Here is an 18,086-nt window from a genome sequence, read left to right on the forward strand (position 1 = left end):
CCATTTTGAGAAAATTCGATTGTCGCCCCTTTTAGTTAGTGCTAATATGAGTGGATTCGCATTGGAAGCAATGTGCGCGAGGAAATTGAGCTTTTCATTGTAGTGAGCGAAGACTAGTGCACTCAGGAAGGTGCTGGCTTATGGTTTTTCCGGTATAATTTGCACAAATTAACTTGTGAGAAATTAATTTAGTGACAGTAAACGTCCATTGAACAGGGGAAATGGTATGGGAGTCTAATACGAGCTTTTCGGTTATGCGAGCGAACAGGCGCTGAGTTTCTAATGTAGTTCAGGCTAACGTTTTTTTAGCGATAACCATTTTGAGAAAATTCGATTGTCGGTCCTTTTAGTCAGTGCCAATATGAGTGGATTCGCATTGGGAGCAATGTACGCGTGGAAATTGAGCTTTGCATTGCAGTGAGCGAAGACTAGTGCACTCAGGAACGAGTGGGCTTATGGTTTTTCCGGTATGATTTGCAGAAATTAACTTGTGAGAAATTAATTCAGTGACAGTAAACGTCCATTGAACAGGGGAAATGGTATGGGAGTCTAATACGAGCTTTTCGGTTATGCGAGCGAACAGGCGCTGAGTTTCTAATGTAGTTTAGGCTAACGTTTCTTTAGCGATAACCATTTTGAGAAAATTCGATTGTCGGTCCTTTTAGTTAGTGCCAATATGAGTGGATTCGCATTGGGAGCAATGTACGCGAGAAAATTGAGCTTTTCATTGCAGTGAGCGAAGACTAGTGCACTCAGGAACGAGTGGCCTTATGGTTCTTTCGGTATAATTTGCACAAATTAACTTGTTAGAAATTTAGTGACAGTAAACGTCCATTGAACAGGGGAAATGGTATGGGAGTCTAATACGAGCTTTTCTGTTATGCGAGCGAACAGGCGCTGAGTTTCTAATATAGTTTATGCTAACGTTTCTTTAGCGATGACCATTTTGAGATAATTCGATTGCCGGTCTTTTTAGTTAGTGCCAATATGAGTGGATTCGCATTCGGAGCAATGTACGCGAGGAAATTGAGCTTTTCATTGCAGTGAGCGAAGACTAGTGCACTCAGGAACGAGTGGGCTTATGGTTTTTCCGGTATAATTTGCACAAATTAACTTGTCAGAAATTAATTTAGTCACAGTAAACGTCCATTGAACAGGGGAAATGGTATGGGAGTCTAATCTGAGCTTTTCGATTATGCGAGCGAACAGGCGCTGAGTTTCTAATGTAGTGTAGGCTAATGTTTCTTTAGCGATGACCATTTTGAGAAAATTCGATTGTCGCCCCTTTTAGTTAGTGCCAATATGAGTGGATTCGCATTGGGAGCAATGTACGCGAGGAAATTGAGCTTTTCATTGCAGTGAGCGAAGACTGGTGCACTCAAGAAGGAGTGGGCTTATGGTTCTTCCGGTATAATTTGCACAAATTAACACTTCAGAAATTAATTTAGTGACATTAAACGTCCATTGAACAGGGGAAATGGTATGGGAGTCTAATCTGAGCTTTTCGGTTATGCGAGCGAACAGGCGCTGAGTTTCTAATGTAGTGTAGGCTAATGTTTCTTTAGCGATGACCATTTTGAGAAAATTCGATTGTCGCCCCTTTTAGTTAGTGCCAATATGAGTGGATTCGCATTGGAAGCAATGTACGCGAGGAAATTGAGCTTTTCATTGCAGTGAGCGAAGACTAGTGCACTCAGGAACGAGTGGGCTTATGGTTTTTCCGGTATAATTTGCACAAATTAACTTGTCAGAAATTAATTTAGTCACAGTAAACGTCCATTGAACAGGGGAAATGGTATGGGAGTCTAATCTGAGCTTTTCGGTTATGCGAGCGAACAGGCGCTGAGTTTCTAATGTAGTTTAGGCTAACGTTTCATTAGCGATAACCATTTTGAGAAAATTCGATTGTCGGTCCTTTTAGTTAGTGCCAATATGAGTGGATTCGCATTGGAAGCAATGTACGCGAGGAAATTGAGCTTTTCATTGCAGTGAGCGAAGACTAGTGCACTCAGGAACGAGTGGGCTTATGGTTCTTTCGGTATAATTTGCACAAATTAACTTGTTAGAAATTTAGTGACAGTAAACGTCCATTGAACAGGGGAAATGGTATGGGAGTCTAATACGAGCTTTTCTGTTATGCGAGCGAACAGGCGCTGAGTTTCTAATATAGTTTATGCTAACGTTTCTTTAGCGATGACCATTTTGAGATAATTCGATTGCCGGTCTTTTTAGTTAGTGCCAATATGAGTGGATTCGCATTCGGAGCAATGTACGCGAGGAAATTGAGCTTTTCATTGCAGTGAGCGAAGACTAGTGCACTCAGGAACGAGTGGGCTTATGGTTTTTCCGGTATAATTTGCACAAATTAACTTTTCAGAAATTAATTTAGTCACAGTAAACGTCCATTGAACAGGGGAAATGGTATGGGAGTCTAATCTGAGCTTTTCGATTATGCGAGCGAACAGGCGCTGAGTTTCTAATGTAGTGTAGGCTAATGTTTCTTTAGCGATGACCATTTTGAGAAAATTCGATTGTCGCCCCTTTTAGTTAGTGCCAATATGAGTGGATTCGCATTGGGAGCAATGTACGCGAGGAAATTGAGCTTTTCATTGCAGTGAGCGAAGACTAGTGCACTCAAGAAGGAGTGGGCTTATGGTTCTTCCGGTATAATTTCCACAAATTAACACTTCAGAAATTAATTTAGTGACATTAAACGTCCATTGAACAGGGGAAATGGTATGGGAGTCTAATCTGAGCTTTTCGGTTATGCGAGCGAACAGGCGCTGAGTTTCTAATGTAGTGTAGGCTAATGTTTCTTTAGCGATGACCATTTTGAGAAAATTCGATTGTCGCCCCTTTTAGTTAGTACCAATATGAGTGGATTCGCATTGGAAGCAATGTACGCGAGGAAATTGAGCTTTTCATTGCAGTGAGCGAAGACTAGTGCACTCAGGAACGAGTGGGCTTATGGTTTTTCCGGTATAATTTGCACAAATTAACTTGTCAGAAATTAATTTAGTCACAGTAAACGTCCATTGAACAGGGGAAATGGTATGGGAGTCTAATCTGAGCTTTTCGGTTATGCGAGCGAACAGGCGCTGAGTTTCTAATGTAGTTTAGGCTAACGTTTCATTAGCGATAACCATTTTGAGAAAATTCGATTGTCGGTCCTTTTAGTTAGTGCCAATATGAGTGGATTCGCATTGGAAGCAATGTACGCGAGGAAATTGAGCTTTTCATTGCAGTGAGCGAAGACTAGTGCACTCAGGAACGAGTGGGCTTATGGTTTTTCTGGTTTAATTTGCACAAATTAACTTGTCAGAAATTAATTTAGTCACAGTAAACGTCCATTGAACAGGGGAAATGGTATGGGAGTCTAATCTGAGCTTTTCGGTTATGCGAGCGAACAGGCGCTGAGTTTCTAATGTAGTGTAGGCTAATGTTTCTTTAGCGATGACCATTTTGAGAAAATTCGATTGTCGCCCCTTTTAGTTAGTGCCAATATGAGTGGATTCGCATTGGGAGCAATGTACGCGAGGAAATTGAGCTTTTCATTGCAGTGAGCGAAGACTAGTGCACTCAAGAAGGAGTGGGCTTATGGTTCTTCCGGTATAATTTGCACAAATTAACACTTCAGAAATTAATTTAGTGACATTAAACGTCCATTGAACAGGGGAAATGGTATGGGAGTCTAATCTGAGCTTTTCGGTTATGCGAGCGAACAGGCGCTGAGTTTCTAATGTAGTGTAGGCTAATGTTTCTTTAGCGATGACCATTTTGAGAAAATTCGATTGTCGCCCCTTTTAGTTAGTACCAATATGAGTGGATTCGCATTGGAAGCAATGTACGCGAGGAAATTGAGCTTTTCATTGCAGTGAGCGAAGACTAGTGCACTCAGGAACGAGTGGGCTTATGGTTTTTCCGGTATAATTTGCACAAATTAACTTGTCAGAAATTAATTTAGTCACAGTAAACGTCCATTGAACAGGGGAAATGGTATGGGAGTCTAATCTGAGCTTTTCGGTTATGCGAGCGAACAGGCGCTGAGTTTCTAATGTAGTTTAGGCTAACGTTTCATTAGCGATAACCATTTTGAGAAAATTCGATTGTCGGTCCTTTTAGTTAGTGCCAATATGAGTGGATTCGCATTGGAAGCAATGTACGCGAGGAAATTGAGCTTTTCATTGCAGTGAGCGAAGACTAGTGCACTCAGGAACGAGTGGGCTTATGGTTTTTCTGGTTTAATTTGCACAAATTAACTTGTCAGAAATTAATTTAGTCACAGTAAACGTCCATTGAACAGGGGAAATGGTATGGGAGTCTAATCTGAGCTTTTCGGTTATGCGAGCGAACAGGCGCTGAGTTTCTAATGTAGTGTAGGCTAATGTTTCTTTAGCGATGACCATTTTGAGAAAATTCGATTGTCGCCCCTTTTAGTTAGTGCTAATATGAGTGGATTCGCATTGGAAGCAATGTGCGCGAGGAAATTGAGCTTTTCATTGTAGTGAGCGAAGACTAGTGCACTCAGGAAGGAGTGGGCTTATGGTTTTTCCGGTATAATTTGCAGAAATTAACTTGTCAGAAATAATTTAGTGACAGTAAACGTCCATTGAACAGGGGAAATGGTATGGGAGTCTAATCTGAGCTTTTCGGTTATGCGAGCGAACAGGTGCTGACTTTCTAGTGTAGTATAGGCTAACGTTTCTTTAGCGATAACCATTTTGAGAAACTTCGATTGTCGGTCCTTTTAGTTAGTGCCAATAATAGTGGATTTGCATTGGGAGCATTGTACGCGAGGAAATTGAGGTTTTCATTGCAGTGAGCGAAGACTAGTGCAATCAGGAGCGAGTGGGCTTATGGTTCTTCCGTTATAATTTGCACAAATTAACTTGTCAGAAATTAATTTAGTGACAGTAAACTTCCATTGAGCACGGGAAATGGTATGGGAGTCTAATCTTAGCTTTTCGGTTATGCGTGTGAACAGGCGCTGAGGTTCTAATATGTTGTAGGCTAACATTTCTTTATCGATAACCATTTTGAGCAAATTTTACTGTCGGTCTTGTTAGTTAGTGCCAGTATAAGTAGATTTGCATTGGGAGCGAGGTTACCGTGGAATTTGAGCTTTTCATTGCAGTTAGTGAAGACGAGTGCACTCAGGAACTAGTCGGCTTATGCTTTTTTCCGCGATAAGTAATTTGCACATATTTGCTTATCAGACAGGTAAGTTAGTTTCAGTATTGTTCCATTTGCAGGACTAGTACGAGCCGAATCTGAGCTTTTAAGTAGTGAGTGAACACGCATTGAGGTTATAATTTACTGAAGTGAGGAAATTCGTTTATCAGTCGTGTAAGTCAGTGTCAGCATACGTGCATTTGCATTGGGAGCGATGTAGGCGTGGAATTTTAGCTTTTTATTGTAGTAAGTGAACATGCGTACACTGAGGTACCATTGTGCCTATGTTTTTTCCGCGATAACTTGCACATATTTGCTTATCAGAGATGTTATTTAGTGACAGTGCATGTCGATTTTACAGTGGACGTTATATAGGAGTCTAATCTGAGGTTTACAATTATGCGATTGAATAGGCGCTGAGGTTGTAATGTAGTGTAGGCTACCGTTTTTTTTCGATAGTTTTTGTCGATCCTGTTAGCCTCAGCGTATGCGCATTTGCAGTGGGAGCGATCTATGATTAGAATTTGGGCTTTTTCATTGCTTTCAGTGAAGACGAGTGCACTCAGGAACTAGTGGGCCTATGTTTTTTTCCGCGATAAGCAATTTACACACATTCGCTTATGAGACAGGTAGCTTATTGTCAGTATACTTCCATTTGGAGGGACAGTGATGTACGAGTCGAATCTGAGCTTTTCAGAGGAGTCAGTCAACACGCATTGAGGTTCTAATGTGCTAATGGGCATGTTTCTTTAGCGATAACTTATGCGCGAAAATTCGTTTATCAGTCGTGTAAGTCAGTATCAGCATACGTGCATTTGCGATGTAAGCGTGGAATTTTAGCTTTTCATTGCAGGTAGTGAACATGAGGGCACAGTGGGACGTGTGTGGCGTATGTATTTTTCGACGATAAGTAAGTTGCACATTTTCGCTTACGAGACATATAACTTACTGACAGTATACGTCCATTTGCAGGGGCCGAGGGGTACTAGTGTTTTCTGCGATAACTAATGTGCGCATAATCGCATATGAGACATGTAACATAGTATTCGTGTACGTCCATTTGCAGGGGAAGTGATGGATGTGTCCAATCTGAGCATACCCGAGATTTGAGTGAACACATACTGAGGTTCTGATGCACTATAGGCTTGCATTTCTTTAGCGATAGGAAATTTGAGTAGATTCCTTTATCACTACAGTAAGTTAGTGGCAGCATACGTGCATTTCCAGTGGGAGCGATGTATGCGTGTAAGTTGAGCTTTAGATTGGAGTGATTGAACATGAGTGCAACGGAGTTCCAGTGGGGTAATGCTTTTTCCTGGAGAAGTATTTCACAGTTATTTGCTTACGAGAAGTGCAGTTTTGTGTCAGTATAAGTCCATTTGCAGGGGTAGGGATGTGTGATTGGCATCTGAGTGTTTACAACAGTGAGTGATCACGCAATGCATATGTAATATACTGTAGGCTAATGTTTTTTAGCGATAACAAATTTGTGCAAATTCGTTTATGAGTCCTGTAAGTTTGTGTCGGTATACATGCTTTTCCAGGGTGTGCGATGTATGCGAGGAATTTGGGCTTTATATTGGAGTGAGTGAACATGGAGTGCATTGGGGTACCAGTAGAGTTATGCTTTTCCGCGATATGTAATTTGCGAATAGTCGCTTAATCAGACGTGTAACTTAGTGTCAGTATACGTCCATTTGCAGGAGTAGTAGGAGTAGTAGTAATAGTAGTAGTAGTAGTAGTAGTAGTAGTAGTAGTAGTTGTAGTAGTAGTAGTATTAGTAGTAGTAGTAGTAATGTGAGATAGTATAAGTAACTGCACCGAAGGGAGTGAACACCCACTGAGGTTCTGATGTACTATAGGCTTACATGTTTTAGCGATAACACATTTGCGGAAATTCGTTTATGAGTCCTGTAAGTTAGTGTGGGTATACGTCTATATTAAATGGGAGCGATGTATGCGGTGAATTCGAGCTTTTCGTTGTAGTGAGTCAACGTGAGTGCACTTAAGCGCTAGTGGGCTTGTTTTTTTTGCGCAATAAGTAATTTCTACTTATTCGCTTAATTATACATGTAACTTAGTGTCAGTATACGTTCATTTGCAGGGGAAGTGATGCATGAGTCAAATCTGAGCTTTTCATAGGAGTGAGTGAACGCATGCTGAAGTTCTAGTGTACTGCAGGCCTACTTTTCTTTAGCGATGGCAAATTTGAGCAGATTCATTCGTCAGTCCTGTGAGTTAGTGTCAACATACGAGCATTTCCAGTGGGGGCGACGTGCTCGCAGAATTGCAGCTGTGCACTGGAGTGAGTGAACGGGAGAGCACCGATGGACTAGTGGTCCTCTGTCTTTTTCCGTTATAAATAATTTGCACATATTCCCTTATGGGACATGTAAATTAGTGGCAGTATACGTCCGTTTTGAGGGGTATTGATGTGCGAGTTGCATGTTAGCGTTTAGAGTAGTAAGTCAACGCGCAATGAACATCTAAAGTACTTATGTACTTAAGGCTTATGCATTTTAGCGATGAGAAATTTGTGCAGCATCGTTTAACAGTCCGGCAAATTAGTTTCAGCATACATAAATTTCCAGTGGGAGCGATGTTTGCGTTGAACTTGAGCTTTTCATCGGAGTGAGTGAACATGAGTAAATTGGGGTACTAGTGGGATTTTTTCTGCGATAAGTAATTTGCTCATATTCGCTTATGAGACATGTAATTTAGTGACAGTGTACTTCCACTTGCTAGAGCAGTGATGTATGAGTGGAATCTGAGCTTTCCAAAGAAGTGAGTCAACAGGCACTGAGGTTTTCATGTTATAGCCTTATATATACATATATATATATATATATATATATATATATATATATATATATATATATATATATATATATATATATATTGACGATAACAAGATTGAGCAAATTCGTTTAACAGTCCGGTACGTTAATTTCCGCATACGTGCATTTCCATTGCGAGCGATGTATGCGTGTAATTTCAGCTTTTCATTAGAATGAGTGAACATGAGGACATTGGGGTACCAGTGTGCCTATGTTCTTTCCGGGACAGTAATTTGCACATATTCGTTCATGAGATATGTAACTTAGTGACAGTATACAACCATTTGCAGGGGTAGTGATGTGTGAGTCGTGTCTGAGCTTTTTAGAGGAATGACTGAACACGCACTGTGGTATTATAGTACACTGACGTTCCAACGAGCTTGGCTGATGTTTTTTTTTCGTGATAAGTATTTTTACAATATCTTTTATTAATCATATGAGTCTCTTTCTATATACGTGCATCTGCTCCGGGAGTGATTGATGCATGGAATTAGAGCCTTTCAGAGATGTCAGTGAGTAAGACTGCGCGGATGTTTCCGCGGTCTATAATCTCTCTTTAGCAATAACTAATTTGAGTAAATTCGTGTATTATTCATATCAGGTTGTGTGTGTATATGTGCATTAGCAGGGGAAGTGGTGGTTGCGTCAAGTTTGATATCTTCGGTGAAGTGAGGTAATGTGACAGCGCTGAAGTTCTATCAGGCTATAGGCTTGTGTTTTTTGTGCGATAAATAATTTGCTTAAATTTGTTTAGCATTCGTGTAAATTATCGTCTGTATATGTGCATTTGCAGGGAGAGTGATGGATGTGTCGAGAAGCTTTTAGGAGAATGGCGCGGGCACGACCGGGAGGAAGGTCTATCGAGCTAAAGGATGATATGTTTTGAGCTCTAAGTAATTTGCGTAAATTCGTTTATTAGTCATTAAGGAAGTGTCTGTATATGTGCATTTTCCACGGAAGTGATGGATGCGTGGAATTTGAGCTTTCTAGCGGAATGAGTGAGCACGACTTGGCTGAGGTTCCTGCGGGCTATACTTTTTGTATTTTCCACGATAACAAATTTGTATCAATGAGTTTATGAAACATGTATGTTAGCGTCAGTATATGTGCATTTGGCTAGGCTAAGTACTCAAGAAGCCAATCAATGAGTTACCGGTAAGAGGGAAACTAGAGGAATTCCGGATCAAGCTACAGAACAGGTATTCGGCTTTAACTCAGGAAGAGGATCTTAGTGTTGAAGCAATGAACGACAATCTCATGGGCATCATTAAGGACTGCGCAATAGAAGTCGGTGGTAACGCCGTTAGACAGGAAACCAGTAAGCTATCGCAGGAGACGGAAGATCTGATCAGGAAACGCCAATGTATGAAAGCCTCTAACCCTGCAGCTAGAATAGAACTGGCAGAACTTTCTAAGCTAATCAACAACCGTAAGACTGCGGATATCAGGAACTATAATATGGATAGAATTGAACAGGCTCTCAGGAACGGAGGAAGCCTAAAAACAGTGAAGAAGAAACTAGGAATAGGCAAGAATCAGATGTGTGCGTTAAGAGACAAAGCCGGCAATATCGTTACTAATATGGATGAGATAGTTCAAGTGGCTGAGGAGTTATATAGAGATTTATACATTACCAGTGGCACCCACGACGATAGTGGAAGAGAGAATAGCCTAGAGGAATTCGAAATCCCACAGGTAACGCCAGAAGAAGTAAAGAAAGCCTTAGGAGCTATGCAAAGGCGGAAGGCAGCTGGGGAGGATCAGGTAACAGCAGATTTGTTGAAGGAAGGTGGGAACACTGTCCTAGAAAGATTGGCCGCCCTATATACACAATGCCTCATGACTTCGAACGTAGGCAACCTTGGAAGAACGCTAACATAATCCTAATCCATAAGAAAGGGGACGCCAAAGACTTGAAAAATTATAGACCGATCAGCTTACTGTCCGTTGCCTACAAAGTATTTACTAAGGTAATCGCAAATAGAATCAGGAACACCTTGGACTTCTGTCAACCAAAGGACCAGGCAGGATTCCGTAAAGGCTACTCAACAATAGACCATATTCACACTATCAATCAAGGGATAGAGAAATGTGCAGAATATAACCAACCCTTATATATAGCTTTCATTGATTACGAGAAAGCGTTTGATTCAGTCGAAACCTCAGCAGTCATGGAGGCATTACGGAATCAGGGTGTAGATGAGCCATATGTAAAAATACTGGAAGATATCTATAGCGGCTCCACAGCCACCGTAGTCCTCCACGAAGAAAGCAGCAAAATCTCAATAAAGAAAGGCGTCATACAGGGAGATACGATCTCTCCAATGCTATTCACAGCATGTTTACAGGAGGTATTCAGAGTCCTGGAGTGGGAAGAATTGGGGATAAAAGTTGATGGAGAATACCTAAGGAACTTGCGATTCGCTGATGATATTGCCTTGCTTAGTAACTCAGGAGACTAATTGCAATGCATGCTCACTGACCTGGAGAGGCAAAGCAGAAGGGTGGGTCTGAAAATTAATCTGCAGAAAACTAAAGTAATGTTTAACAGTCTCGGAAGAGAACAGCAGTTTACGATAGGTAGCGAGGCACTGGAAGTGGTAAGAGAATACATCTACTTAGGGCAGGTAGTGACCACGGTTCCGGATCATGAGACTGAAATAACCAGAAGAATAAGAATGGGCTGGGGTGCGTTTGGCAGGCATTCTCAAATCATGAACAGCAGGTTGCCACTATCCCTCAAAAGGTAAGTGTATAACAGCTGTGTGTTACCAGTACTAACATATGGGGCAGAAACCTGGAGGCTTACGAAAAGGGTTCTGCTGAAATTGAGGACGATGCAACGAGCTATGGAAAGAAGAATGATGGGTGTGACGTTAAGGGATAAGAAAAGAGCAGTTTGGGTGAGACAACTAACGCGGGTAAATGACATCTTAGTTGAAATCAAGAAAAATAAATGGGCATGGGCCGGACATGTAATGAGGAGGGAAGATAACCGATGGTCATTAAGGGTTACGGACTGGATTCCAAGGGAAGGGAAGCGTAGCAGGGGGCGGCAGAAAGTTAGGTGGGCGGATGACATTAAGACGTTTGCAGGGACAACATGGCCACAATTAGTACATGACCGGGGTAGTTGGAGAAGTATGGGAGAGGCCTTTGCCCTGCAGTGGGCGTAACTAGGCTGATGATGATGATGATGATGATGATGATGATGATGATGATGATGATGTGCATTTGTGACGCCGACGGCAAAAATGCGTTTATAGAGTCTATATAATCGACATCGGTGTAAAAAAAAAGAGATGGCCGAATCTTAGAACAAGGTGGAGTTTGATAGTGTCCAGATGGCGTCCAGTACTCACGTACCATCATTTTTTTTCGCCTTGTTTCTCACATATGCACTGCATGCTTTGCTTTCATTCGTTCATCGTTGCCGCGGACGGCCTGCACGAGATGGACCTGGTGTTGTCCTGCACCCATCTGTCAGCGAAGGACGACGCCAGCGTTTCGCGCTTCGTGACCAGGTCAAGCGTGGGAGGCAGCACCCGGAGGCAACCATAGGAGCCAGAGCAGCAAGGTGAGCTGATCGAAGACCGGACTTATCATCATGATCTTTCCAATGCCTTTCGCTCTGCAAGGTTAATTGCCTGTATAATTATTTAACGAGGTCTCTACATCAGCAGCCCTGCCTCACAAAGTTGGTGTGCAAGGTCTTCTGTAAAGTCCATTGTACATGATTGTTTTGCTTTAGTCTCCTAAATGGGGTTTCTGCTTTCTTCCCGCTTTCCCTAACTCTTTTTCTCGACTAGACTGTTCTAATTCGCGCTCAGCAGTGAGCCCCGAGCATGCGAATAAACATAGTTATGTGCTCCTATTGCTTCATTTGTGCTTTTAATGAACCTCACTTCGTGCAATTTAATCACAAAAACCTAGTAATGTAGGAATATATTGGGATCTGAACACCAAATGGTGAGAACGGAAGTTCCTCAATAGAGAATTGTTCTGAAAGTATTCCATATTCAATTCGTTTCGCTTCGGATGCTATTCGATTCGTATTTCATTCAGCTTTGAAAATATCTAGGAGAGCACTGAAGGACCATTGTGCTTGTTTTTGCCGCCACAATTTGCACATATTCGCTTATCAAAAATGTAATTTAGTGAGAGTAAACGTCCATTTAACCGGGGAAATTATATAGGAGTCCAATCTGAGCTTTTCGGTTATGTGAGTGAACAGGCGCTGAGGTAGTAATGTACAATAGGCTTACGTTTCTTTAGCGATAACCATTCTGAGCAAATTCGATTGTGAGCCCTGTTAGTTAGAGCCAGTATAAGTGTATTTCCAGTGGGAGCGATGTATGTGTGTAATTTGAGCTTTTCATTAGAGCGAGTGAACATGAGGGCATTGGGGTAAGAGTGGGCCTATGTTTTTTCCGGGATACGTAATTTTGCACATATTCGCTCATGGGATATGTAACTTAGTGACAGTATACATCCATTTGCAGGGGTAGTGATGTGTGAGTCGCGTCTGAGCTTTTTAGAGGAATGACTGAACACGCACTGTGGTTTAAGAGGAAGCTTTAGCTCGAGTGCTCCTATCTAAATACATGTAAAAGGAGAATTCGTTTTTCTCGGCAACCACTGCACCGAATTTGACGAGGTTTGTTGCATTTAAAATAAAAACTTAAAATCTAGTGACTGTTGGTTTCGAATTTTTGAGTTAGGTCGTCAAATTTTTATTAAACATTGGCGAAAATCAAAAATTTTCAAAAAACGAAACTATCAAGTTTACAACTCTGTAACTCAACCACCAAAGATTATAATACAATTCTGTGAATTGCATCTAAAAGTACATCCATAGCGGACAAAATTGATATGTTACACATGAATATAAAAAAATTTAATCATAGGGAAATACAACTTTTGTAAAACCGTGGTAACCAACGTAACAAATTCATGTAAGATGTAAAATGACATATTGAATTTGTCCGCTTTGAATGATCTAATGGATGCCGTTTACAGAACCGCCATATCGGTTCTTGATGCATAGCTATCAATTTGTAAACTTCGTGCTTCTATTTTTTTTAAACGGTCAAATATTTGAAAATCGTTTTAGGAAAATTCAAGTCCTAAATCGGAATTCCGCTTCCAACAGTCACTAGAATTTAACGTTCTCTTTGAAATGCAACAAATTTCATCAAAATCGGTGCATGGGTTATCTCATAAAAACGTTTTTGCGTTTTACATGTATTTGAATAGGCCGCGTCGGAGTTGGGCCCGAGCTAAAGCTTCCTCTTAATGTACACTGACGTTCCAGTGAGCTTGGCTGATGCTTTTTTTCCGTGACAAGTATTTTTCACAATATCTTTTGTTAATCATACAAGTCTGTTTCTATATACGTACATCTGCTCCGGGAGTGATTGATGCATGGAATTAGAGCCTTTCAGACAAGTGAGTGAGTGCGACTGCGCAGATATTTCCACGGTCTATAATCTCTCTTTAGCGATACGACGTCGTTTAGCGATAACAAATTTGAAGAAATTCGTTTATCACTTCTGGAAGTTAGCGTCGGTATACTTGCATTTCCATTGGTAGCGACTTATGCTTGGAATTTGAGCTTTTCATAGGAATGAGTGAACTTGCGCGCACTGAGGTAATAGTAGGCTTACGTTTTTTTTCCTGCGATAAGTGATTTGCCCATATTCGCTTATCACACAAGTAACATAGTGTCTGTATACGTCTGTTTGCAAGGGAAGTGGTGGATGAGTCCATTCTGAGCTTTTCACAATTATGAGTGAACACACACTGAGGTTCTGATGTACTATAGGCTTACATTTTTTTTTGGCGATAAGAAATTTGCGGAAATTCGTTTAACAGTCCTGTAAGTTAGTGTGGGTATACGTCTATATTAAATGGGAGCGATGTATGCGGTGAATTCGAGCTTTTCGTTGTAGTGAGTCAACGTGAGTGAACTTGAGTACTAGTGGGCTTATGTTTTTTTTTCCGCGATAAGTAATTTCTACTTATTCGCTTAGTCATACATGTAACTTAGTGTCAGTATACGTTCATTTGCAGGGGTAGTGATGCATGAGTCAAATCTGAGCTTTTCATAGGAGTGAGTGAACGCACGCTGAAGTTCTAGTGTACTGCAGGCCTACTTTTCTTTAGCGATGGCAAATTTGAGCAGATTCATTTGTCAGTCCTGTGAGTTAGTGTCAACATACGTGCATTTCCAGTGGGGGCGATGTGCTCGTAGAATTGCAGCTTTTCATTGGAGTGAGTGAACGAGAGAGCACCGATGGAGTAGTGGTCCTGTGTGTTTTTCTGTTATAAGTAATTTGCACTTATTTGCTTATGAGACATGTAACTTAGTGGCAGTATACGTCCATTTGGAGGGGTAGTGATGTGTGAGTTGCATGTTAGCTTTTAGAGTAGTGAGTGAACGCGCAATGAACATCTAAAGTACTTATGTACTTAAGGCTTATGTATATTAGCGATGAGAAATTTGCGCAGAATCGTTTATCAGTTCGGCAAGTTAGTTTCAGCATACTTACATTTCCAGTGGGAGCAATGTATGCGATGAATTCGAGGTTTTCATACGAGTGAACATGAGTATATAGGGGTATTAGTGGGATTATGTATTTTCTGTGAAAAGTAATTTGCACATATTCGCTTATGAGACATGTAATTTAGTGACAGTATATTTCCGCTTGCTAGAGCAGGGATGTATGAGTGGAATCTGAGCTTTCCAAAGAAGTGAGTCAACAGGCACTGAGGTTTTTATGGTATAGCCTTATATATTTATTTTTTGGCGATAATAAGTTTGAGCAAATTCGTTTAACAACAGTCCGGTAAGTTAATTTCAGCATACGTGCATTTCCACTGCGAGCGATGTATGCTTGTAGTTTGAGCTTTTCATTGGAGTGAGTGAACATGAGGGCATTGGGATACCAGTGGACTTATGTTTTTTTTCGGGATAAGTAATTTGCACATATTCGCTTGAGACATTCGCTTATGTAACTTAGTGATAGTATACGTCCATTTGCAGGCGTAGTGATGTGCGAGTCGCATCTGAGCTTTTCAGAGGAGTGCGGGAACAAGCACCGTGGTTCTAATGTACACTGAGGTTCCAATGAGCTTGGCTGACGTTTTTTCGCAGGTTTCTCAGGTTTTATTTCTACACTATGCTCCCGGTTTGCATGGTGGGGCGTCAGTAATTGCCTAGCTCACTGGCGGTTGATATCGCAGCACGCCAGCACCGGAGGTCGAGGACGTGGGAGAGCTCGCGTATTAGCCGGTCACCACAGACGTTAGTCAGAGAAGCGCCTCGGATACGGTCGCGGGTCGCGGGGGGAGAGGAGCACTTGATTTGCGATGCTCATATGTTAACGAGCACGTGCTCTCGCGCGAGAACTTTGTTGCTTTAAGATTTAGACATTGCACCCAATTGCCTAGCTTACATGAAGTGTGCTGTAGATCAGACGCAGTGGTCGGCGCTAGAAACCTGGGTCGCTAAATTTCGTCTTCTCGCGCTCCGTAGCCTTGACTGCATATCGAACAGTATGCAAATTCCCGAAAAACGAGTAAAACACGTGACAAGCGTTTCTTTGTGCCGGAGGAAATTGCCAGCTCTTTCAAATGCTTTTTTTTTTTACAGTTGCAGAGCAGCGTGCTCACTGGAAGTGGCGATGATGGCGAGGATGTCTCCACCACGGACTTCGAACGACAGTCCCTCGACCAGGAGCAAGTTGGTGCGTGGTCCGCTGCACAGCCGCAGACCCAGCCTCGAGTGGTCCTGCTCAAACGTCAGATCTGGAATCTTTGTAAAAGCGGCCACGTTTATGTTCACGATGAAGTGGCCATTGGAACCATTGCCCACAAATGTGGCCAACGCGTTGTTATGCGCGCGCACACACACGCATACGCGCGCACACGCATACGCATACGTACACACGCACACACACACAGACACAGGAAACAGCGCTGGCCATAAGGCCAGACGACGACAATGACGACGTGTAACGCCGGTGACATGCACGACGACTGTCCTGTCAAGTGCCGTGAGCCGAACTAATTTAGGGTCGGCAGGGGCAGGTCCTGGTTAGTCTAAGGAGATCTGGAGGTGGGGCTGCGGGAGGAGAGATAATCGAAATACAACACCTATAGGACCGGCGTTTACCTAGCAGTCCAATTGGTAAAGGCATTGGAAAGACAAGCAGTAGAATGTTCGTTGAACGCCGTAGCTGGGATGGATAGCTGGAGGAATGGAAAACTAGACGAAGTTTCAGAAAAGTGTGTCTAAGCATGACGCGACTGCCCCGCCGCCTTCTGCCTTGGAACGCACTTCTGCTGTCCTTGTCGTTCGCTGTACGTTCGTTCTTCACCTAACGTGACGTAGCCTAACCTAAGGATAACCTGCTCTAATTACCCCCCGGCTATTGCGTGTTCTGGCGCTGGTTTCACCGTGGAAATTTATTAAGTATGAAGTATTACCGCATAAGGGCAGGCCGGGTATAAATGGGCACGTTTAAGTGTTCCAAGTTGCCCGCTGCGCGTAATAGCATCAGCTGCGCATCGCCGTTACGAAGGCCTGGAGCGGCAAAAGGAAGGGAGAAATCTATAGCGAGTTTCCACGATGCCGCCGCCGAAGCACCAATCGGCATCGTTTGCATGTTACTGACGGCGCAAACTAATAAACGTGTGGCATTCTTCGCAACTCTTACTACCAACTGCGCTCGTAGACAAAAGATGGCGGGGCAGTATTGAGCTATTGTAAAACGCGCAATTTGAATGTGGTTACTATCGGCTGGTCAAGCTGGTGTAGCAAAGTCTGCCGAGGCAACCAGCCTGGAGCAGAATGTCCGAGTTTCGCTTGGTTGAAAGCTAGTTGAGTGTCCATACCAATAGAAATTGAGACCCGAGGGCTACAGCATTGGTAATCGGTGTGGCCAGTGTTGCATTCCTGCACGAGCGTTTGCCGGAAGTACGTAATTTCTCTGAAGTTTAAAATGAACTGTTTCGCTTACTTCAGCCTTTTTATCAAATTGCTTCGATAAATATAGACAGTAGCAGGAGGAAAAACCGCGCTCATTCAAGCACCCTTGTTGATGTTACGCTACTGACCGCGTATGGGGATCTTTTATTTGACCAAATAAGGCAGCCTGAAAACAGTGAAAATAATGTTTCTATTGAAAATCACGTTTGAGAGAAAGGTGATCTCGCACAACGTTTGTGAGTTCCACCCGCCGCGCAGCAGTGCAAAATTTTTGAGATATTCGCAAGAGTGTTTGTTATCCGCATAGTGTTTTCACCAAGCCACCAAGGTGGTTAAGGAGCTTTTTAACCCTGTAATGCCTAACGCATTTTCTGTATGCTGCGCTGTTTGAGGCGCCAAAGTTGGAATTATCGCGAGTGAAAAACAAGTAGCGACAGTATTAGGCTGGAGCCCAATGTAGTTATTGAATAGCTTATGATTTCAATTATGTTGATTGTTAATTATCTTCGCTCAAAAATAGTGTGTTTAGTACAAATGTACCCTCCACGGCGAGAAATAAAGGTGGGAAAAATTCTGTGAATTTTCTGTGATGTACAACTGTGTTTGGGCATTACAGGATTAAATACTCCACAATACTGTTGTCAGTGTCGTTGGATGCTTCGAACAGCAAAGTGTCCAAAATAAGTATTGGAAAACTTCAGCAACGGGCGGCCTCATGAACGGACAACGAATCTTAGTGGCACACGACTTCAAGGTGCCTTGCGAAATTCGCACTCGAAGACGCCACAGGTGGAGAACATTCAATGCAGCTAGATGACTGAATACGCCGACTGCTGTTCAGACGCGCGTCATGATTCTGTAGCCGGGAAAGGTACAGGTACTATTGGCGTTTTCCGTTGGCTAAGCAATCGCCGTACAGGAACGGAGAACCTATTAATGATACAACGCTTACAGGTTAGGGCTGTTTCGCAGTTTGGTCGCGAACATTGTTGTGGTGCTTTGGTATACTAGCTTCGCCTTTTTTTTTTGCTCTTGAAACGGCAAGAAGTGTACTTAATCTTAACCTAATCGGGATCAGCCTGCTT

The 18,086-nt window shown here is 42.3% G+C and overlaps 1 long non-coding RNA gene across 1 annotated transcript in view; it reads left to right on the forward strand.

Annotated features, from left to right (window-relative positions):
* LOC142560571 (uncharacterized) overlaps positions 1-17,603 on the forward strand; it is a 122,940-nt gene extending 105,337 nt beyond the window's left edge. The window contains exons 2-3 of the long non-coding RNA XR_012823397.1: positions 11,497-11,586; positions 15,664-17,603. This is a non-coding gene — a long non-coding RNA (uncharacterized LOC142560571). The remainder of the gene's footprint in view (positions 1-11,496; positions 11,587-15,663) is intronic.
* Positions 17,604-18,086: the final 483 nt, after the last annotated feature.

The sequence above is a fragment of the Dermacentor variabilis genome, chromosome 10, assembly GCF_050947875.1.
Source record: "Dermacentor variabilis isolate Ectoservices chromosome 10, ASM5094787v1, whole genome shotgun sequence".
Lineage (NCBI taxonomy): Eukaryota > Metazoa > Arthropoda > Arachnida > Ixodida > Ixodidae > Dermacentor > Dermacentor variabilis.